The 24,677-nt window shown below is 37.0% G+C and overlaps 2 pseudogenes; one reads left to right on the top strand and one right to left on the bottom strand.

Annotated features, from left to right (window-relative positions):
* The window catches only part of LOC139463338 (uncharacterized), a 57,383-nt pseudogene extending 45,735 nt beyond the window's left edge, over positions 1-11,648 (bottom strand).
* Positions 11,649-15,130: 3,482 nt separating this feature from the next.
* LOC139463728 (uncharacterized) lies at positions 15,131-23,197 on the top strand (annotated as a pseudogene).
* The last annotated feature ends 1,480 nt before the right edge of the window (positions 23,198-24,677 follow it).

Genomic DNA, 24,677 nt, shown 5'->3' with positions numbered 1-24,677 from the left:
TTGAATTTATTAATGACTGACAAAAATCACAAATGACCGGTATTTTGGTACATTACCGGCTCATCTGTCCGGCAGATAAAAATATGACAGGAACGCCGGCTGTGGGTACAAATTTTAACTCATAATTTTTTTCAACATCGTCAACTGATTTATTATTTTAATCATCAGGTTGATTATTAGTAAAGCGATCAATTCTGCTCTTCTCATTCGAGAATAACCCCTCAGCCCTCTGTTTTAAGCTCGAGCTTTGAGTTCTCTAACAGTCTCGGGTTTGTTGTATTCCAAACCGAGTAAATCAATCAATTCAGCTTTTGTCATTCGAGAATATCCATGTAGACCACATTGCTTTGCCAAAGCTTTCAGCGAGCTGACAACATAAGTCATTGTGATATATAACTACATGTGGACTAATGTCTAATTGGTTTGAATTCTACCCAATCTTTTTATCTTATTTCGGTAAGCCTTTTTCCTCTCATAAATAATTTGAAACCGTTTCTTGTCAGCACCGTGACTCTTACATAAACAGTAACTACCTTTGACCCCAATCCCACATACAGAACACGAATAATTAATATGCCCTTTTCTAATTGCAATGGAATGGATTTCACAAAAATCAGCCATACAGCTTTTTCCACAAATTTGTGATTGGCCCATGCGTATGAATTTACATCTTGATGTGCCTCTCACCATTGTGATAAATATACACTTCTAGTATCACTTGTCTAAATGCGAGCTGAACAGCCAGTCATGGTTTATGCATAGTTATTGTGCAGCTAAAAATAGAAATGACTGATAACCCAAACACTATAAACGCTATCTCGCGGTCTTTCTGAGCCTCTGACGGTGTATAAAACTGACTTATTGTTGGTCTCTGTATTGGATCAAGTTTCTTACCATAAACAAGGAAGTATTCGTGCATGGCAGATTCAACATCCTTAAATGTTTGAATTGAATGTCCTTGCTTACCCAGTTCTTCATTAATAAAATCTAATCTTAATATCCTCTGTCTGGCCCATTGTGACCGGACTGCTTCGAGTTGTTCTAATGCTTTATCATGTCTTTTCTGCTCAGAACCCGACCATCATCGCAATTGATGCCATATTCAAATGTTTAATAATATAAAATGTTCAAATGTTTAATTACTTCATTATGTCTTCTGGGATAAGTCCTTGTTTGATGAGCATATCCTTTGTAGCCATTGCCAATCCAACATAAAGAACCATCATACCAATATCATAACCATTAAAATCGAGCTTGGGTGGTGTGGCTTTATTAATCATTTTAGCCATACGGGCATAGCCAATGGCCAAGCCGGTAACCACTGCTGAATAATACGTTGCATTTACCAACATTTTATTGTCCGTAACTGGAGTAGTCATTATAACATTATATGGGGGCTTACCTCTAAATGAACTTGTTGTTGTGATATCGGGGGTGACGTTTTCTCTTCTCCGGTCTTATAAAATAACCATACCGCCGTTATAGCAACAACTCCTACTGCATAGGGAGCCGAAATTTTAATCAGATGTTCAATATGTCCTTTCGCCTTCCTCACTAACCCACCCTTACTACCAGCTGCGACTTTTCGAGGATTCTTAGTCACTCTGACTTGTTGTGGTGGTAGTTCCTCATTCACTTGTTGTGGTACAATCGGGGTTTGAACTTGAGTCTCCATTATTATTAAGTGGGCATGTATGTTTAAATTGACAATACCTAGCCGTTATTAAATCAGTGGTCACCGGAGCTAAGAACATTCCATATCTATAATAAAACTCACAGCTCACTGAGCTTAAAGCGTGTTTGATGAATGGGTATTTCTCAAGAGATTCACATAATTACATGCAATGTCCTGCCTGGATAGGTAGAAACGTACTAGCTACGACTGTGTATAGTTGTAACATAGCCAAACCTATTGTTTTATTCATGTTAGCTCCCAGTCTAGACTCGTAACGCGCGTACAGTTTTTTAATTTCTTTATCGGTCATGTTACCAATTTTATCGATGGTATAATTTTCCACCAGCTACCAAAGCTGCGAGTCTTTCTCTATGTTTATCTGTATGTTCTTCTACATGTTGATCTGGTTCTTTGAGCATTTGTTCGAAGAGTTCGTCGCAATCCATAATGTAATACCTGAGGAGATATTTAAGTCTAACATAATAAAATATGGCATATCCAATACAGCCCGTAATAATAAACTGTTGCGAAAGAATGAGGATTTCAAGCCACATTATAACATAATATCGTATTTTTGCTATTTTGCTATCTTTTTGCTATATTTGCTATATTTGCTATATTTTTGCTATAATTTTGGTTGGCAGTTGCTATAATTTTGCTCAGCAGTTGCTATTTTTTCTATAATTTTGCTAAGCAATTGCATAAGCAGCTGGTTGATCGGTTTTTAATACGAGTTTACAGTGCTTTGTTGATGCTAAAAGTTTTTTTACTTTATCTTGTTCGAGCTTGGTATAATTAACATCATTTTCGCGTAAACATTCCTCAAATGAATCTCGGTCTTTGCAATGAAACAGGGCTAGCCATTTGGTCTGCTCTCTCAGATCTTTCAGGACAGAGTTGTATTTTTGAGCAAGTACCCAAACGCTATGCTGAGTATGTCAACCGGAGAATGCTAAATATGAAAGCATATCTTTCTTTTGTGGTATGTTCTTTACTCGCGCTGCAGTCGTCTATTATGAAAAGGGTTGATTCTCCTTTGTATTTTTGATGACATACTCGTAAACAGTCTTGTTAACGATCACCCGGATCAACTCTGTGCACCCCGGGATCATTCATTACCCAATCTCTCGATAGGAATGTTTTATTGACGTTTATGGTCGGGCACAGAATAATAATATGGTCGAAAACATCCCGATAATGACTTTGTAAAATATCTAGAATAAAAGCTGTTTTTCCACAACCCTTTTGCCCGCAAATGATAGCGCAGTGCGGTTCTTTAGGTAAAAGATTATTAAAAGATCGCTTGCACGAATCTTTCATTCTGTATATTAAGTTGCGCATCTATAATAACGTACAAATATATATTCAGAACTCAGATTCCTGGAGCTTCATTATCTGCATAGTAACACCCTCGCTGGCATTTTCTATTCTCCGCCCACTACCGTGTAGGTGGTCATCGTCCGTGGTTCTCATGTCGAGCCATAGCGCGTTTTTCGTTGTGAGGTATTCACCCATCGATATATCCATCGATATATCCCCGAGAGACAGATCTTCGCGACCGCGTTAACTTCTGGGCTTCGTTTTATAGAAGGGAGTTTTTTAATCTCATCCAATTGTCGATACGCTAGCATTCCTTGACTATATAGTTGATTAGGAACGCCCTCGATAGTCAATTCTACTTTTGTAATCTTGGGATTGTAGAACTTCTCGGTATTTCTTTTAAAAGCTTCAGAAGGGTCCTCGAACAACATTAAAATACCTTTCAAAGATGTCGTGGGGATGTTTAGATTGATATTCCACATCGTATCTTTTTTGTTCCTTGTGATTTTTCGGTGTCGCAGCACGCGATCGTACAAAATAGGTAAACTTCCGGTATACTGGTTACGAATTTGTCTGGCTAATTCGGGATCTGTTACCATATCATACTCCAGTGAGATATTGTCAATGGAATAGCTAGCATCTTCAGCAGCTCTGATTACTCTACCATAGTCATTAAAAGTGAGTTCGTATTCAAACCTATCGCCAACAGATGCTTGATAGAAGGGCATGTGACTATCTAGTAATTCAAAGTCTAGTGGAATATAGAATCTGTTACCTAATGCATCAGCAACAGCGAGATCTTTTACGATGGTATTATCACCATTATCAGCACCCACATGCAGTCTAAATGTGTTCCGATTACTAATACCTTGGTACTGTAAGTTTTCCTGCTCTTTATCCGTTCTCCAGAGATCCATGTAGCAGAAATATACATCGCTATCATCAATACTCAAAACCTCATTAACACTAATTTTAATCACGATTTTCTTAACGATAGCACGACCTACCTGTTAGCATCTGTAGCATTCAAACTAATTGTAAATGCTAGTCGGACAGTTCCCGGAACTAACACATCGTGTGCGCCGAGATTAGGAAAGCGAACCAGAAGTGTTTGATTCTGATCAATGGTACTTGGGTTATTAGTTATAGTTACAGACTGGCGAATTGCTTTGACCCCTAATGGATCCCGAAGTCTATGTTGTGGGTTTAACTTGCGTCCGTATTGCAAAGACATTGTTATACTGAAATTATATAACCTTAGGTTTAATATAAAAATGGATGATTTTAATCTAGATATCTTTGATAACCCTAGTACAATCGAAGAGGGTACTGATGAAACCAGCTTTGGTGGCATGAATCTTAGCGATGAACTTTTACAATCAACCGTTAATGATTATTAAGATGCCTTTAAAGATGTTAGTCCTATTGTTCGTGACTATTCAAAGTTTATGATAGATAGAAAAGATAGTAAAGGAATATTGCGACTGTGTGGCGCTCCAGATATTGATCTTATGAATTCTCGTACTCGTAAGCCCCTAGCCTTATCTACAATAGCTGCTAAACACAGCACCAAATTTGTTCGTGATGAATTAGGTTTTGTGGACTACTCACGAGAAAAACTTTCCGTGAAGACTACTGAGGTTCTTCGGACTGTGCGTACTGAACTCGGTAACATAGATAATTTGGAAGAAAGCTCGAAGCTGGCCACGGACGGGCTCGGAGAAATCTTGGATACCTACTACGATAATTCCACGGTCAGTGTATCACCATATTCAGAGTTCAGTATTAGGGAATTACGAGGTCTTGACAAGGCATTGTGAACAATGCGGGGAGAACTCATCAATGATATAGCCAAGCTATCCGAACTCGACAAGCATATAGCTTATGAGAAAACAAAACTTGAACAGGCGGGTGATGAATTCAGTAGACGCCGCATTGCAGAAAGACTGCGTAACTTAGAAGACGAAAGATCGGCCCGCCTCGAAGCGGCTTCCAGTAATAGAAAGGCACTTCGTTCACAATCAGTCGAATTCGAGAAACTATCGATCAAGTCCTCAACGCTAATACCACACTGGCCGATAAAATTAAAACATTGTTCAGAGAAAAGGTGATAACCATTGCCAGTATTTTAACCGCATTGGGATTTATTATATCGACTTTGACTCTCGCGTTACCCGTGGCAGCGGACCACCCACACCACCTACTGATACAAACAGAGTAAAAAAGCATTTAAAAGCTGTAGGTTCAGCACTGGAAAAGCTCGCTGGGAAAGCCGCATCTGCACTTCCAGGTATAATAGGGAGTATTGTTTCCTGGCTCTTGAATTTATAAGCTAAGACCACCACTTGGCTTAGTCGAAACTTGTTGGCACTGATCGTAGCAATTGCCGGACTGTTGTACGTATCCGTTAAGAACTATTTATTCAAATCAGTTTGTTAAGAACTATTTAACCAAATCATGAGTAAACCAGCCGCAACTCCACCTACTATAAGAGCTGTTTTTTCATCGATATGTTGTTGATTTTTAGCTGCAATATGTGGTGGCACTTGTGGTTGTGCGTTAGTAGATGGTTGAGCGTTAGTAGATATCTGTGGCTTGACTATTCCTGTTTCGCCTGTGTTTGTTTGCGTTATTAATTCGGTATAAATATCTGAATTTATACCTGGTTTTGGTTGATCAGAAGCAATAACAATTTTATTATTATACCCTATCACTTAACCGATCTTAAGTTCCATATTACTCGGAGACATGTATAGTCCTGACGCATAAACGTAGTCTACTTTGGATTAAGCGTACTGTAATAGATCTTGATAACGTTTTATAGAAGATGGTATGTCAACCGGTGAATTAATAGCATCCTCTACGTTTGCGACAAACTGTTTTTGTGCATCGAGCGCCATCCCAGAACCAAAAATGGACGTTCGTGTTTGCGATTGTGCACCGAGAATTGCCCATACATAAGTTCTTATTGATTCATTAACTCTTATAACTCCTGGGTGAGTAAAATTATTTTCCGTTTTATCATTAAGAAATTCATTCCAAGCGTTTGCGGAATCGTTCAGTTGTACAAATTTTGTAACAATATAAGCCAAACCACCCTTAAAACTCAAAATATCTCCTCTCCAATCGTTACTCGAAAGTTCCCAGCCATGATTAAGATTATGCAATCTTACAAAAAGATTGTTTTTCTGTAACAACTTAAATGGATTGAATGGCTGATTAGTTTTAACTAAATCATCGCTTTCTTCTTTAACAGTTTTTTGTCTGCTGTACAGAACACCTAGACCATGATTAGGTCCTTTAATACACCAATCTTTACTCTTAGAAATATTAAATTCCTGACAAATACGCCCATATGCGAACTTATTGTACGGATTATTTGAGGAATTCCATGCTCGATCCAGCGGTAAAGGAGCACTAATTTCTTTAAGTATACGTCTAATCTGATAGTACATGTGAAATGATAAAACAGACTTATTCAGTTCAAATCCTGGGACATAAAGAGATACACCACATCCTGTTGTGGCGCACCATATGGCAAAGTTTAACTGGTTCTGCCAAAATTGCATTGGATTGTGAAACCAATCGTGCACCATTTTATCGCTAGTTGCCGTGATCCTATATTTTTCAAAGATATCAGGGAATTTAACAAAAAAATTAGCACCAGAGGCACTTACTAAAATCGACTGATTAGTAATGTAAGTAGATTTCATATTTAAGTTATGATATACATGTAGTATATATGTAGTATCATTGTATATTTAATATTATGTTACACTCCCAGGAATAACAAATGGTCAGTCTATTTAACTGCCTCATACTATGGATAACTCGGATGGTCAACTTGAAGTCCCTCTATGCGATGTAACGTATTACCCATGGTGGACCAACATAAGTGCTGTGAAAAGAAATAATGATATAGGACTACATGGTGATGGTCCCAGCACTCGCATTATTATACCTGATGGGTATTACAGTGTATGCTCCCTCAATGATGAAATTTTTAAGCTAATTGAATTAGTCTCACACAAAATGAGTCGAATGGGATGCTTATTATAAGCGCTGGAGAAAGGCAAATACTTGTTGGTTTTTAGTTAGCGGGCACACTTGGATTTATTAACGGAGAAGTAAGAATGTTAATACAACCCAACGAAACATTGCAGGGAGTTAAATTACCCAATTTAGTTCCCTATAAAGAGTTGTGCATCAATCTTGATCAGATCAGTATGACGGATAATATTCAACTAAAAAGTCCTTCAACTCTACTGAGAGCTATTCCAGTCAAAGATGAAAAATATAATAGCGGTAGAACGGAATCTTTCTCATCATTACAATATAAAAAATTAAAGCGTGGTATTATTTCAGATCTCAAAATTTCTGTATTAGATGTAAAACATCAACCTGTGCAATATAGGATACTTGAGTGTAACACTTCATATTATAAATAATGGTTGATTCATCAGGCCCTGGAATGCTCAGACAATGTATTACAATTTCGCTTTCCGATCTTGGAGACACAGAAGGATTCGGTAAACCCGGTACCAATGGTAAGTTATACGCTTTACACTTACACGATAATGTATACAAATGGAAAGAAGTTGCATTCACAGGTAATCTAGGAGATTTAACCGATGTCGACGTTAGTAGACTCAATGAAAAACCTTTGTACAATCTTACTCGGAACGATGATAATAAATGGACTATGATCGAAACAAAAATCGAGTGGCTACTGAATATCGTCATTACCCCACCATATGTGATGACAGGTAAGGGACATCAATTAACTAAGATAATGAATAGTGGGATCGTACTCGGGGCTTATATCCCATCAAAACGAAAAAGTGTGTTAGTCTCTCCCCTGCCAGAAAACCCAGGTCATATGTTATTGAGTTGCCCGGCAGTAAAAAATGTTAGTTTAAATTTGATAACTGAATTCAATGATATAAAAGATAACTTGAAGGATATACCTAATCTTTCTACGCTTATTATTGAAGTCTTGTTTGGGGATGTGCTGCCAGATGCCTTCGAAATATTACCAGGTCTATCAATTAACACCAGGTGTCAACGTTGCAGTATTATTTATATTGGAGCATTACCCGTTGCAACCCTTGAGGGGGGCCAAATTATTAAAAGTGACAGCATTTCTCTTACTAAGATATTCATGTCGTATAATATACATTGAAGCAAGACCAATCAAAGACTATTATATGATATAATAATATACACTACGGGTTTACATCCAGCGCTCGATGAAGCATCTGAAAAGATGGATACTGTTGATGGATTTCGATTACATCAAATAAGTGACATAAAACATCGAATAGAGAAGGAGAGGGAGTTGAGGCTTGGATTGTATAAAAAGTATTGCAGAGCCATGAATGCTCTTGATGGAGTTGACACTGCGCTTGTAACAGCTGGCATGGGACTCGGCGTAGCCGGTGTTGGTTTATTATCAACTATAATCGCCACGCCTATCGTACTTGGCATGGAAATAGCCGTCGGAGTCTCAGGACTGGCAGGAATAACTATAAAATTAATTTCTCGTAGGTTACAAAAGAAAGCATTAAAACACGATAGTATTCGGATACTTGCCGAAGCAAAGTTGAGCAGCATTGAGGACCATATTTCGACAGCAATGGCCGATTGTAAGATATCCGAGGAGGAGTTTCGTTAAGTGTTGTCAGAACTCACCAAATACAACGTAATGAAGCAGGAGATTCGATCAAATTCTCATAAGACCAGTGGTACATGTATTAGCAAAGACGAGAAAAAAAAGTTCATAGAACAGGGGAGGCAACAAGCACGTCAATTATTCCGTGCCAAAACCAAAGAACTTGTTGGAGATTAAAAATAGACTGCTTCCTATCATTAGATAGCACTGCATAAAATCATACATTCATTTAGACGAATGCTTACATAAGTATATAATAATGGAGAATTACAAACCAACAAAGGTAGAACTCAAAAAAGCTATCGAAGCATTTATGCTCAAAATTATCAAATGGAGAGAATTACCACAAGGTATATATTATATTTGTGATGTCAAACCAACCAAATACGGTCATCAATTGTTTCTTTCCAATTACCAAGAAGAGTATATAGTCTGGTCTCCTAGTAAAATGAACGAAGAACTTAGTAAAAATGTTGAATATCACTTTGTTAAAAATAATTGTATACGTATTAGTAAAAATAATAGAGAATATTTTCATTACAATTTAGTTTAGTCTCATCATCGTTTTTGTACTAATGGTATCGTTGATTGGCTCCAGGTAGTGGTGAACTAGAGCCAATTTAACTTGGCGATCGTTGAATCGCATTAGCGTTTACACATAAAAAATCCCATCTGTAGTGGTGGTATAGGTATGTAAATCTGACTCCAGTGGGGTTGCGGCAGAACCATCATTACCTATACTACTTAAAGTACTATATCAGTTAGGGTGGCCTCTTGCCCACGCGGCAATTCAATTCCCATAACTCTGTGTAGAAATTCAGTTTGGCCTGTTTTTACATTTTTTCCCCCTTTTATTCAAAGTCCTTAAACACGAGCTTCAGTGACTTTGCCCACGCACGTGAAAAACCGGGTCCTGCAGTAGGAATTGAAAATCCACATCCCAAAGAGGCCACCCTGACTGCTGTATGTCTGTTATTATATCAATATTATGAGAATAATCTTAGATTAATGTGACCTACTACCAAGTGCTAGATTGTCACTACTATTATAGTAGGTGTTAAATCTAGCACACACCTAAAAAAGTGATATGGCCGCCATTGTGATGTCACGGCTTGGGTAGTTATGAGACTACAGGGCGGCAACTAATTGTGTGCAATGGACAGTCAAGAGGACGTCTGTTGAAAATCTGAAAATTTTAGTTGGTGTGATTGAAGCCAAAATACAGGATTTATGGCAGATATGTAATAGAGGTAGAGGTTTCATAAGAATTATGAACAATCTTGAAGCCAAGAAAAAGGTCAAAGTTACTGGAAACTAAATTGATATCATGATTTTTAATAAAGATTTGGTTAAATCAATATAAGAAACTGGTTGAAAGAATATTAGCATAGCTACATCACATGTGCTTCAGTGTGGGGCAAGACTGAAGCCCTAGAAACTTTCAGGAGTCAAGCGTGGTCACCCATCCATCTAATCTCCAAGACCGATGTTGCTAAATGTGCTAATTTGATGACTGATGACAGTGGAAAAAGGAGTGATTCTACAGGGAAATTAATCCAATACACATAACATGTTTTTGAGCCTCACGTCTTTTCGAGCCAATAAACAATATGTAACCATGCACTTAATCATGTAATCAAGGCCGACACTTCAAAGCTCACTGAAGAGCATCAAAGTGTTTGCCACTTGGCGCTGGTTGTTACGGATTAAAGTCAATAGGCTACACATTTTAAGATATTCAATAAGTAATGAAAACCTACTGCAAAACGTACTTTTTCACTTATGCACATTTTAATCAAAATTGATTTGATGATAGATATTTTTGCATCAGAACAACCATATGCAACGATGATGTATCGGCTGCCGTTTGTAAACTTCCTGTCTGTAATGTCATTTGACTGATCATGTTGTGCATCTATTTTCAACTTGACTGTAATGGACGGGCCCAAAATAGTGACAGTAACAAGATTGATGACTGATTGACTCCTCTCACTTTGTGATGCATGACCATGATTAAATTGACCTGATGTGGTCATTGCATATCCAAAGGTAAACCGAAATAAATGTTCTCAAAAGTCAGACTTAATTTAAGTGTATTGCTCTTGTTACAAGACACGTAGGGAGAATTGCTTCTTTGGGGCTCTAAAAATGGATGCGAGGATACAGAGTGGACTTATATAGATTTATCCCAAGATGCACAACATTATTCTTGGTATCGATACTAAGTAAACACCGCCGTCTTGTAGCCTATCTAGCTGGAATATTGCAACAAACAACAAACTAAATAAACGATGGGGATGGTGGCACCTCACAAAAAAGTTTACTTTACTTGCCTTATGACATAATAATATAAAAAATGTAATAATGATGACTATGATTGATAGAGATTATTCCATCTCACTAACAAAGAACAACGCGAAATTATCAAAATGCAGAAATGGGCAAATGCAGCATTCTGAAAGACCAAGAAAGGTTGGAGAAACAATGCAAAACACTTCATTAGGGAAAATGAGAGCTAGTATTTCGTGCTTCATACACACTTTTTCTTGTTGGTAATGATCTAGAATGAATTCTTCCAAATTTCTGTCTGCACCTTGATCACTCTGTTTGCTACTCTTGGACTTGCTTTCATCCGCCATTTTGTTCAACGTTGCCAGGCACAATCGGAACTCGTCTTTGTAATCTTTTTGTTGAGATTGGCGGTTATGAAAGGACAGAGTCGTGAATTCCTATTTCCAGTCGACATAGTTACAACAGTAACAGAATAGGCGGAATAGGCTAGGCTCAACATCGATATTTTTTACATTCATTCGACTGATACTTTGAAAATTAATCCCGTTCGGGTATATTTCCGTCAAACCCTAAACGTGAAAAAAACATTCGTCCCCACTCGCCCCTTTCCGTCACCTGCAAGATGATTCGGCTTGTCCCGGAATAACACGAGTTATTCGTGACCAACTCAGGCATTCATGAGGCAGCTCTCGCCCCTTTCCTTAACCTTACGCGAATGCAACTCGTGTTATTCCGGGACAAGCCGAAGAGCTAAGGAAAGGTGCGAGTGGTGGCTCCCTATGCGCGTCGTCAACTTGCGCCATATTGTGATATTAGAGACGGGGCCCAGCTTAACAAGCTGCCGTGAGTCGATTTGCTCGCTTACGCAACTGAGCGTGACAATAGACTGGGCTACCGTCTGCAAAATAAACTTGGAGGCAATATTTGTTTTACGCATTTTGAACACTGATCGGTCACCCGTGATCTATGATGATTTCGACATAGGGTGCTGGTCATTTAATTTCTTCATCCTAAACAAACAGACAAAAAGAACGACGGAAGCTCATCGGATGTCGTTATTTGGAAATACCCCTGATGGTTATATAGTTTTAAAATAATAAAAAAATGTAAGTGGATAATACGTTTACTAGTCCCTTGTTGTCATGAATATTTTCTGGTATAACCCTACACTTGTGTATTTGTCGTCATTCACTTGATGCTCAGTTTATGAATTTATTACAGGTATAATTAGTGGTAACACCAGAGACCATATAATCTATTATATGGTCTCTGGTAACACCACTCAGAATACCTGACAAAGGTTCTCATGCGGCATTTCTTGTGTCTGGGGTAATTATTCAATCTAAACGCAGGTTGGGAGTGAGGTGAAATGTGTGTTATGGAACATGCACGTTTGTAAATCAACGGATCATTCCTAAATTGTTTGATAGGCATTACTTAGAAGTTGACGGATGACAAGGTAGACACAATTTTTGGATAACAACCTCTTTAACAGAAGGAACATGACAGTCTAAGTGAGCATGGTTTTCATTGGTTCATATATGTATTAATATATGTGTGACCTTCCATAGGAGTTCACGTGCATATGTAATAAGCTAAATATATGTCTGTGGTTTTCATTGGTTAATGTGAGTGACCTATCATCAGAGGTTACTTGCATGTGTAATCAGCCGAATAGTACGCTACATAATCTCACATATGAGAGCTGAATATGTTGAATTAAGTTTTTGTTCTATACTTTAGGTGTTTATTCCAAGTTACCACCTTGTTATTGTAACCAGATATCCACACCATTCTTGGATTCTAAAGTAATGCATTTATTAAAACAGTTAGCCTATAGCCTTCACCTTCATCGAACACGGCGGGATAACTGGTTGCCGTTATCGTTCGCGTAGTATCGCTGGAAGCACATGAGTCTCTCTGGCTCAGCTGCAAATCAAATTTCTAGCGTAGCCCCAAGACACTTTGCCTTCTAAAGAGTTGGATTCGTTTTGTTGGATGTTGTTGTATGCTGTTCTTGTTTGTTACTGTAACTTATTTTTCTTTTCAGCAACTGTTTTCTGCGTTTTCTCTCTCGTTTCAGGTCAGGACACGTTACATCTACAACGCAGTAATGGCGGTAAGAATTATACCAGTATTAACTATATGCAGTGTTAAAGTACAGTTTTATGGTTTACTTATATCCTATTCGCATTTCCTCGTAAAGGTTTATGCATTTAACTATGTTCAGACTCATATGGAATATTATTTCATGTACATTGCGTTACCAGGCAGTCGCGCGTGACAGGTGGCGCCCAAAATTCATGGCGGCTACAAAACGTTTACTATCATTAAAGAACTACATATTTCAGATGTTTTTCCAATTTATATGAGGTGTGGGTTCTGATGGAAACACAATTTGCAAACATTTAGTGCGTTTCTTGTCATATCAGGCAAAACTGGGGTTTATCATAAATGTCAAATGTATCATTTTGTTTCATGTCATTAAAATAGGTCATAAGGCCTATGGATATAGGCTAAAGGCCTCCATTAACCTAAGCTTGTCATACCAAGCGACTTAGTGGACCCGGAAATCCATAAGGGTGTCATGATACACCTACTTCATGATACAATACTTATTGCCATGTTTGATTCACTATATGATACAAATCACATTATATTTTGTGTGAATTCATGTTCCATACCACCCAACAGACAACAAAATGTCGTTGATGTCAAATGGTTTGTGTTTGTATGATTGGTTAATTTATTCCTACAGTATCATAGTATAACTGACATTAAATGAAAATATAGGTTGGTGTATCATATGGGTCATATTGTCCTGTAGCAATTTGAAATACATCGGTGAAATGTGACTGCCATAGTGGTCATGGTTAGTTATTTGGTTTATTAGGTATCATCAATACCCCAAGGCATGGGTCTAGTATTGTCAGTCACTGTATTGTCTTGTCCAGACCTAGCTGCAGTAAACGTATCTGTGCTGCTAGTATCTGGTTACTGCAGCTAGTTGAGACCACATTATCTACAGTCCACTGTGCGAATGATAATTATCAACGCTATAGGGACTGGCATAGTTCTTGCTCTCTGGTACATAACGCTAAGTTAGAATCTACTCAACTAATGTAGATCTACATGTAGTTGCACCTGTTGTGAATATGCAACAGAAAATTCACAACAGATCTTTAACACAACTAGTCACTTCTAAAGCTTTCACAAATGAGACGATCCAAATGCCAGAGCAAGATAACTGTGTTTAGATTTCCACAAACCTATCTTCCTGTGCCGTACCTTATTAATTTTCTAAATTTGTTTCAGAGTGGCATTGTCTCTGTTAGCGGACATCCTACGACACGACCAGAGCTTGGTGGACCAAGTACTCTTTCAACTGTTTTGATTGGACCATCTCGAGGTAAAGTAACGTTTTTCTTTGTTTATTTGCATCAAACGTAAAACATTTTGCACAATTATTTCTATATTTTTAACCTGTATTACATTAAAAAAGAATTCCAAAAGTACCTGTAAACAAGAAAAACCCATTCAGATTTAACATGTCATTAAGTTATAGTGGCCTTAGACTGCTGTTGTATCTTTTAAATTGTAATGACAACTCAAACTGCTATGGTTGACTAAAAAAATAGTCTTGGTTCTCAGTCACAACCGCATCATGATAAAGTCTGCAGAACATTTCGGGGTGTTTTTTTCCATTAAAAAAACATCAGTTAATATTCCGTGTCTCGAACACAAACCTCAGCAGTGAAATATTGCAATACTAGGATAAACCTGATAAAATAGAGAGCAGAGTTACTTCTCTTTACATCATGTTTGGATCATGGTGGCAGATTCTGAGGAGTTTGTGTGCTTGTTTAGCCATTTGCAAACTTGGCCAAGGCAAATGTGAAATTTGCAGGAAAATCACTGGAGATAATGATTTAATATTTATTTATTTACTGTATGATAGGCATTGTTTTAGATGATGAAATTAACATTACTGTGTGTAATTGTCTCTTAAAAAAAAAAGCCTGAAATAGCAATCAGCGGTACATGCCACATTTTCTTCCTTATCTAACGGTTATTCACTTTAAAAAATACCCAAAATCATAACTGAGAAGAATTTGTAATGCTGTGATAGAAATACATTTCTGCTGATCTGCTGATCAGTTCACACCATCTTTCCTAGGCAAGGGAGTTAACTTACTTTAAAAGTCCAGCTTCCACCCTTGCCAAACTAGGCTGGAAATTCTAAGTTATGTTTTGGCTGGACTACGAGTCTATGCATAGTCCAATCAAAATTGCATTACAAAATCGACATGTGGTTCGTAAACTGCTGTTAAGATTGCTGTTTGGGAGGGACATAGAAGGGACATAACTCTTAAAAGCAAATTCCAGCCTAGTTTGGCAAGGATGGAAACTGGGCTTTTATAGTCTGTTAACTCAAAAAGATGAGTTCAATCACGATTTTGCCAAAATTAATATAAACAATATTTAATGATATCTTCGATTAAGTTAATATGATAGATTACAAACAAACTACTGTCACAAGCCTAATTATAAACATAATGCTGAGTGTTGCGTTGAGACAAAATCATGACATGATTCAATTCTATATACATGTACATATGATTATTTTTCAATTTGCAGATCCTATATATTGGATACTCTAAATAAATGTAACAGAGCCATGCTTTTCTCTGCTATGATGGATTCAGACCTTTTTAACAGCGGCTTTGCCTCCAAAACTCGTAGACAGCTCCCCGAAATGGAAAGAAAAGTCTTAGACCTAGCTGCGGCCACAGATATTGTACAAGGCATTTTCTACTCCATTGCCTTTACACAGGGAAGTCAGATGTTTGTGTCCTATTTTGAAAGTGGATGCTTCTCTGGAATCATGCCATCCATTTCCAATGTTCTTTAGGAATCGGATTCCACAGTCACTCAACTTTTACCATATAGGTGATGTTGTTAAGTATTAGTAATGTCTGTCCTTCAATACAGTTATCATAGTATGGATTCATACCAATTTCATGAAGTGAGAAAATTATTATTATCTATCTGTATAGCATTTAGCAGTCTGCAACTTTAGCCACTAGTTGGAAGCCCAAGGCTAGTAAAATTCTGTTTGGTCTATTAAACGCAGTTAAGAATAGTCCATATAACAACACTACATTCTACTGAAAATGATCCTAAGAGCCGAGTTCAGACTAGTACCAGTAGTAGTCTTAGCAGTTTTTGGAGACTGATTATGTGTTACTTTACTAGCCTATATAGCATGAGTGGTGCAGCCCTGAATATGAAACATTTATGAATTATGCACATTATATCTTTTTTGTCCTAAGAATACTCACCCACAAAGACTTGAACAAGAAAGTTCTACAGCAGCAAAAGGCAGCACTCTCTCGAAGCAAAAACCATGTGAAACAGAATGGGCATACTGATGGTAATGTATATAGATAAATATATTGTGCTGTAAAAGGTAGCTCAAAATGGGCCATTGTTTGACAGTTTCCTACATGCCATGGTTGGTTATCAACAATCTGAAATTTCAGTTCAAGCATTTTAAATGGCATGTTGACAATCTTTGATATATTGGAAGCATTTTACTGAGCATTGTAATTTGGTATAAATTCTCAAATTTGAATTTAATTCTGGTTCCTTTGTCAGCCAGTTTTCCATGTATGAATCAATTTGTATTTTATTGGACATATATGTGCAGTAATGATATAAGTTGTGTGGAAACCTCTGTTACCTTTGTTGCATTTTCTTGTTTACCGAGTAAAACCTTTTTGATCAGTATATTTTGAGACTACGAGCGCAAACTTGGTTCTTAGCATCATATTCAGTATATTTTAGTGTTATCATATGGCATTACTAGACCAAAGAGACTTTTACTAGACTCAGGCTGCCCACTAGTGGCTAAAGTCTCAGACTGATTGTTCCTAAAATCAGTAAATGCATCTGCCACTGAATAAGTACTTGGAGCATATTTGGTTGTCCAGGTATTGAATTCTACATACAACTGCTCGAGTCCTGTAGTCCTTTGCAGTACTGCCCATTAGTTAAGGTATTATACGTACCAGTAGAAATTTACTCTTTTTAAGGGTTCTGCTGTATGTTATCATTATAAGGACAAGTGTAGTTTCTATTGCTGGTATGGCACTCCAATGTGTCAAGCCCTGGGTAATCTGTGGAGTAGCTGTATTGAACTCAAAGTATGTTGACATTCATCATGTTCATCTCTTATTATGCACATATCACACTACCTTAACAGCAGTTGTTATGATTGTATACTTTTGTTTTTCTTTGTTAGTATGTTTATTTTCATTGTGATCATAGTCATAGTTGCTCACATTTAATGATATACCAGTAGTTTTCTTTTGTCAGTTACACCTTATATTAGTCTAATTTCCATACGTTTCATCACTATGTTATGTTTTATTTCTGTTATCTAAAGACCACAGTGGACAATACATTTTCTACGAAATGTTATTCTCATTTGGTGCCATCTATGTCAAATAATTTATATGAATTATACAAGAGAGGACAAGTATTGAAAAAGGAATTATTGTATATACCAACTTAGTTTGGAAAAATAGCAATAACATTATTGTAATGTTTGATTAGGTTTGTTCAAGGCATCATCATACATCATCAGGTTTTTTCATTGTTTGTAATTTTCATGGGTTTCTTTCAGCCTTGTGTTTCTTTAAGTATAAACATAATAAAGTATAGTTGGCCATGAATATGATAAGAACAAATTAGACTTTTTAAAAACTTTTGTAGTTAATCAGAGCAATGTTGTTGTTTTTCAGGACCCAAGAGACAATGCTACAGCCAGTATTTCAACAGCAGATGGAGTATATGCAAAGTAGTGTTTGATAAGTTGTCCATTCTTGCACAGTCTGAAGACATATCCAACAAGCTTCAGGTATCATCTATGATTTTCCACTGTGTCAAGAAGAATGCAGATGAAAATCACATACATGACAGGTATTCTTTATATACAAGTTCCATACTTACAGTATAAATGTTTTTTATCTTGGCAGTGCCATCATCACTCTCATTTCACAAATGCTAAACTTTGATAGGCCATCATTATGCATCCTCCTCCTGTAATGAATATAACCAAATAGTCAATAAACAAAAGTCAGTGTTTGTTTTAGCTCCCCTGACTGATATCAAGTTTCATTTACCAGTTTGCTTATTTACAAACCGTCCCAATCTTGCTCACTCGCTACTCCCTTCTTGGGGTGAAACTGTACATTGGTGCATCGATGCATCGTCATTTTTTTGTATCAATACAAGACGATATCGACACTTGATAAAATTAATTACTTACTGCTCGTTTGATGACACCAAGCATTTTTGTCAGTCAGATATCGCTAAATGTGTTGTAATTAGGGTTTCAAGTTCACTACTAAAAATAGCCGCTGCAAAACATGTCTACAGCTATCTTGACCTTTTTATAGACAAGAAGTTTCCACATGATTTGAGGTAAATATGCACATTGCAATACGTATTGTATCATGATCTTGCTGTTATGTTTCACTGTACTCCCTTCACCTATGATAGTAACACATTTATTTGACTATTTTAACAGGCCTCTACACATATTTGGGCTTCATGACACTGATACACTTTTGCAAGTTCTAAAGGATCACAGAATCCATGGAAACCACGTTGTAGATGACCCTGTGGACTTCAGCAGCTTGAAAAAAGAAATAAAACCCCAAAGTGCTGAAGAAGAGTTCCACATTTTGTCATCAGTATCAAACTATCACTGGGACAATGACCAAAAAGCGAGCTACATGCAGTACTTTTCTACATACAATGAAGACACAAGGTAGAACCCTACCTCTTTAAGAAATAAAATCATATTTCACTTCTGAATTGGATGTCAAGAAAAGTATAGACAAAGTGTGAAGATGCTTTCTTCTCAACATGCTCAGGGAAACAGTAAAGACCCCACTCACTCATCACAGACTACATCCATGCAGCCTCCACAGAAACGAAGATGAATTGCAAACCATGTGACATCAGACAACTTTGCCCTTTCTCTCAACCTACACGAAGACATAGTCACTTCTAATGTTGCTCAACCATCATTGCTGTTTGACAACTTCTCAACACGTCTCATTGAAGGTGGCACTATTCTCTGGCAGTCTCATTCCTTTACAAAGGATGTGTTGATTATGAGTGACTATTGTCCTGAAAGTGGAAAGTTCAAGCCCCAGTCATACTGCAAAGTGACAATGTTTCATGAGGAGGAGGATACAACACATGTCCAGTGTTCTTGTTTTGTTTACAAGATGTCATGTTAACGAAAGTTACATTGAAAATGACAACACAGAAGAAACATATCTAGACACATCAGGTGTTACATGCATCCATGCCCAATTTGTGAAAGAGTATTTACTGCAAGATTATCACAATCTCTTCAATTCAGAATTTCAACCTGAATTTGACAAAGATAAAAAGTTAAGGTATTCAATGTTAGTGCAAAATCAGGAAATAGTGCTGGTTGCAGAATCTCTTTGTGTAACCAAATATACAGTCAAAGGAAGAAATTTGTACATGTCAACAATGATACCTGGACTATTTCATGTCAATCAGGACTTTGTTCTGTTGGAAAATCTAAAACTGTAAAGAACTTAGAGGCATCCCAAAGGCTCTGTCCACATTTATTGTCAATGAAAGAAAACCAACAACTCTGGATTCCTTCCACATCAACTGAGCGCACTGAGGAACTAATGATCCCTTCTTCTACATTCACTGAAAAGGTATGTTAAACCATGCAACAAAATCTTCGTTTGTATCTTATAATTAAAAGTACATGTGGTATTGGGTCATGAGTATTCCGCCTGTCCTGGCTTTGTTATCAGCAAAATCTGAATCAAAGTTACTTTAACATGTTATACCTATATATAGGGGTGGCTACTGGGTGTTATTTTCACTATTGTAGTTGTATTGTAATAGTAGCCCACACTATCATGACTATTGCAATAGTATTGTGATAGCAGTAAACCAACTTTAATGCTATAACTAATTGAAACTACCGTATTCGACATGATAAGCGCCCACGCCGATATTTTCTAAGATATTGGATAGTGAACAATCCCAATTAGCACCCCTTCCGATTGATCAATTTACACAAGACTTATTTATTCACGTATAACTCGTGTGTTATATGCACCGTAAATAATGGGGAATTAAATTCTGGAAAAATATATCTGTCATACATAAACATTTCAGGCTGTCAGCGTAAACCACGAAATTTATCTTTCAACTTTTTTTTTTTTTTCACCAAAATAATATTCTAATAAGATCCCCCTATTTCTAATTTTGAGAGCGCCTAGGGCGCTTATTACGTTGAGTACAGTATTAATTTTTATGCATACTATTAACATTACCAAGGTGTTTTTAGTTTCTTGTCGATATAGGGCAAATAATTGCAATAGTTTTATAGTTTGATATACCAGTACGGGTATTGTAAAATTACTATTGTAATTGGTTCATTATTTACTGATTGATAGATTTTTGTGGTTTGTTGTTAAATTCACATCTGATGCATCCATTCTTCTTAGTACATGTATTAATAAACATAATATGTCAAATACTGATAAATACTGTTCAGGAACATATGGTTGAAAAAAGGCACATTTCTTTTCACTCCTTGGAATTGTTTCCTTTTAACATGTTCTTAAAACTTTAGATCAGGTTTATATTTCTACACTTTTTGTTATTGCTAATGTTTGCACTTTCATCACCAGTCAAACTTCAATGTCGACACTGGCTTCTGGGACTTTTGATCACTGAGTAAACATATTCCAACTGCTCAGAGTTGCCCAAAATACAGGGAGTAAGTAGTATCTTTATCTTTAATTGCTCTGCTGTGTGAACTATTTGTGTATAGATTTCATATAGTCTGACAACAAAACACTGCAATGGAACTATCTAAATTCAAATGTAAGCTATTGAAGTCAATGCTTATTACTCATGTTTTCTAACATTAAAACATGTCAAGTGCACATTGTTTCCTCCACTGCTCTTTGTTAAAATGTTGTGTATCATATTGTATTTTAAGGGATTAATTAGGACATATCTTGTTGTATTTCAGAAATATCCACTTGCATGAAAAATGGTGCTTTCAGCACCAAACAGATGAATCTGGTTTTGTCAGTATTATTTTGCTTTGTCATGCACTACCAGAAAACTGTTCATGTGGGGTATGTATGAATTTCCAAGCACAGTATGTCCAGTTTGCTTTATCGCTGATGGCCATAGGGACTGGAGGGATTTATCCACACCTGCTAAAATTGACTTGAATGCCAAATATGTATAATGTTATGATGGATAATAATTTAAGTACTTTAGAAAAATGCTAATTTTTAACCAAACGATTGAATAAATCCTAATTTGCTTGCCAGGGGCACATGGTTAAGAATCAGCTTAAAAACTACCTGACAGTTGCAGGTCATTTTGACTTTTTGTAACCTTATCAAACAGAACTTTGTTACCAAAAAGTCACTCTGACAGCCTTTGCTTTCAGTTCATGTCTGATGTTGTCCAATCACAAGATGTTGGCATATATATATATTTTAGATCCATTTACAAGATTAAGGATGACTGGAAGAATGTATACTGTAGGGGTCAGATAATGCTCAAAATGTACTCAGGACAATCCATGAATTTACAGGTCCAATTCATATGTTACCACTGGTCCTTGTTGCACCAAGCTTTAATCTTTTTTCAGTGCACCTTCCATGATGTACAAACACCAGATGGCATGAACCTTCTACAGCAGCACAGCACGAAAACAACACTTTACACCCGACTAGCCCCTATTATGGCAAATGTTTGCTGTATTATACAGAGGAAGAGGACAGTATTCATTTTTGGAGGAAGAAACCACCATTGTTGATGAACTGTCATGACTTTTTGTATAGAATTACAAGCTTTTCAAGTGACAGTGTCACATTCACTGGTTACTGCAAAGACACAATGAATCCAGTTTTATGTCTCAGAGTACATTTAACAACTGTTTTTTTCTCCTGGGCTGCTAATATAAAGATTGACTTCAGGAAGATTGGAGATCCATTCTGTAAATCTTCCGAAGTACTTGCAAGTGATGGAACCAGTCAGTTTTAGAGATGTCGAACTTATTCGGCCTGAAATACATAATCTTTTGCAGAGTTCTTACACATCACAATTTGCAGCTGAAATACATGTACATTATTTTCATAGTGTACCTTGCAGACTATGCAAAGAACTTGCTTATATTTACCTGCTTACCAGGATGCACATAGCATCCCTAAATCTTACAATCCAGAAAGTGGCGTGGCATATCATTTTACTGGAAGTGGAGAACAGGTTAGAAAACTCCCTATCTACAACATAAACAAGATCAGCAAAACTAAAATTTATGATGGCCTACCAGCAGCAGATGAAAGATGTGACAAGGACTTTCCTAGAGTCAGCACAAGTGGACACAGTAGTTTGTTTTTCTGGTTTTTACCCATTCATGGTCATTGTCTTGGGTTCCACATAATTCCTGAAAGCGAAGGCAGAAAAGACCCATTTGCTTCCATGTTCAGGTACCTGCCTGAACCACCAACACATGTACTTTATAACTTTGCTTGTTCACTTTCTGAATACTGCTTGAATAGAGAACCTTCATTCTTTTAAGACACTTGATTCTTCCATGATTATTTCCATGGTTGTACGCATGTATGTGGCGATGCTTTCAAGTCTTCAGTGTTTGAAAATGTGGGTGTCAATACCGAAATCTGTGAGCAGTTCAATTCGTTCCTTACAAAATATCAAAGCAACTTCAACTCATTTGAGCCAGAGCAAGTTTTGTTTTCTTCTCCTTCTGGAGCAATCAAAATGGAATGAGAGAAAAACCAAAATGTTTTATCAACGATTGCAAGTTGCTTTAGATGGTTCAAAGTAAAATGTGATGAATAGTAGTCACTAACGTCAATGTTGCATGATACCGGTGATGTAGGACTGGCTCTAAGACTGTATATTAAAGTCGTTCAAGCCCAACTAGGTTACTCAGTGCACAAGAGGTTTTTCTAGGCACTCCGATGTTTCAAATCAAACTGACACTTTGTTCTGTTATACTCTGCTGTAGATGAATGATATTTTTCCAATTATATCTATGTTGTCATACTGCTTTCCTACTTTCATACTGTCATACTTTTTACATTTATGGTTTATTTTGTTGTAGTTTGAACAGTGAAATGAGTCATACATAGATTTGTTTATTTGTTTTAATGTTAGTCTTAATAAAAAGATAAAACTTACAAAATGTGTTTATTTATTTTGTTGATAACACATATTACCTATCTGTGTAACAAAAGTATTCATTCAACAATAATACCACCAGTCAAATACTAAAGAATCTTGCAACAATACAGCACACTAACAACTTCAAACAAGTAAAAACTAAATGAGTTGTTACATGAAACTCAATGAATATATTAAAAAATGCATCTTAACAAAGCTAATAATAGGAACATGCGGGTATGGTGTTATGTCATACATGATATTAACCGCATTTGAATACTGTAGACGTTATGGTTTGCCAACATACCCGCATCAGGAAGAACTAGGGTTAGGTTATATACATGTATGTCAAGTCTGGTGCTGACACGGTAATTTAACAACCCTATTGTTCGCCAACATACCGTTTGGCCGCATCAGGAAGAGCTAGGGTTAGGTTATATATGTCAAGTCTGATGCCGCTACAGATATTTAACAACCCTATTTGGATACTGCAGACGTTATGGTTCGCCATCATACCGTTTGGCCGCATCAGGAAGAGCTAGGGTTAGGTTATATATGTCAAGTCTGATGCCGCTACAGATATTTAACAACCCTATTTGGGTTAAGGTTTCTACCCAATATATGCCTGACAGTGATTTACAACTGGGTTATTCCTAAATACAGACGCTGATGTTCTCGTATCTCAACATAAACATGAATCATGAGGTTCTATGGTTAGGTTTTCTACCCAATATATGTCCGACAGTGATGTAAAACTGGGTTATTCCCGATACAGACGCTGATATCACGAAATCTCAACAGAAACACGAATGATAAGGTGCTAGGGTTAGGGTTTCTACCCAATATATGTCCGGCACTGATGTAAAACTGGATTATTCTTGAATCAGGCGCAGATGTCACGAAATCTCAACATAAACATGAATGATAAGGTGCTAGGGTTAGGGTTTCTACCCAATATATATCCGGCACTGATGTAAAATTGGATTATTCTTGAATCAGACGCAGATGTCACGAAATCTCAACAGAAACACGAATGATAAGGTGCTAGGGTTAGGGTTTCTACCCAATATATGTCCGGCACTGATGTAAAATTGGATTATTCTTGAATCAGACGCAGATGTCACGAAATCTCAACATAAACATGAATGATAAGGTGCTAGGGTTAGGGTTTCTACCCAATATATGTCCGACAGTGATGTAAAACTGGATTATTCTTGAATCAGGCGCAGATGTTTTCGTATCTCAACAGAAACACGAATGATAAGGTGCTAGGGTTAGGGTTTCTACTCAATATATGTCCGGCACTGATGTAAAATTGGATTATTCTTGAATCAGACGCAGATGTCACGAAATCCTTACAGAAACATGAATGATAAGGTGCCAGGGTTAGGGTTTCTACTCAATATATGTCCAACAGTGGTGTAAAACTGGATT

This window comes from Haliotis cracherodii, unplaced genomic scaffold, assembly GCF_022045235.1.
Source record: "Haliotis cracherodii isolate W230 unplaced genomic scaffold, xgHalCrac1.p SCAF_16, whole genome shotgun sequence".
Lineage (NCBI taxonomy): Eukaryota > Metazoa > Mollusca > Gastropoda > Lepetellida > Haliotidae > Haliotis > Haliotis cracherodii.
Note: the sequence above shows the minus strand (reverse complement) of the source record. Positions and strands in the feature narration are given on the sequence as shown.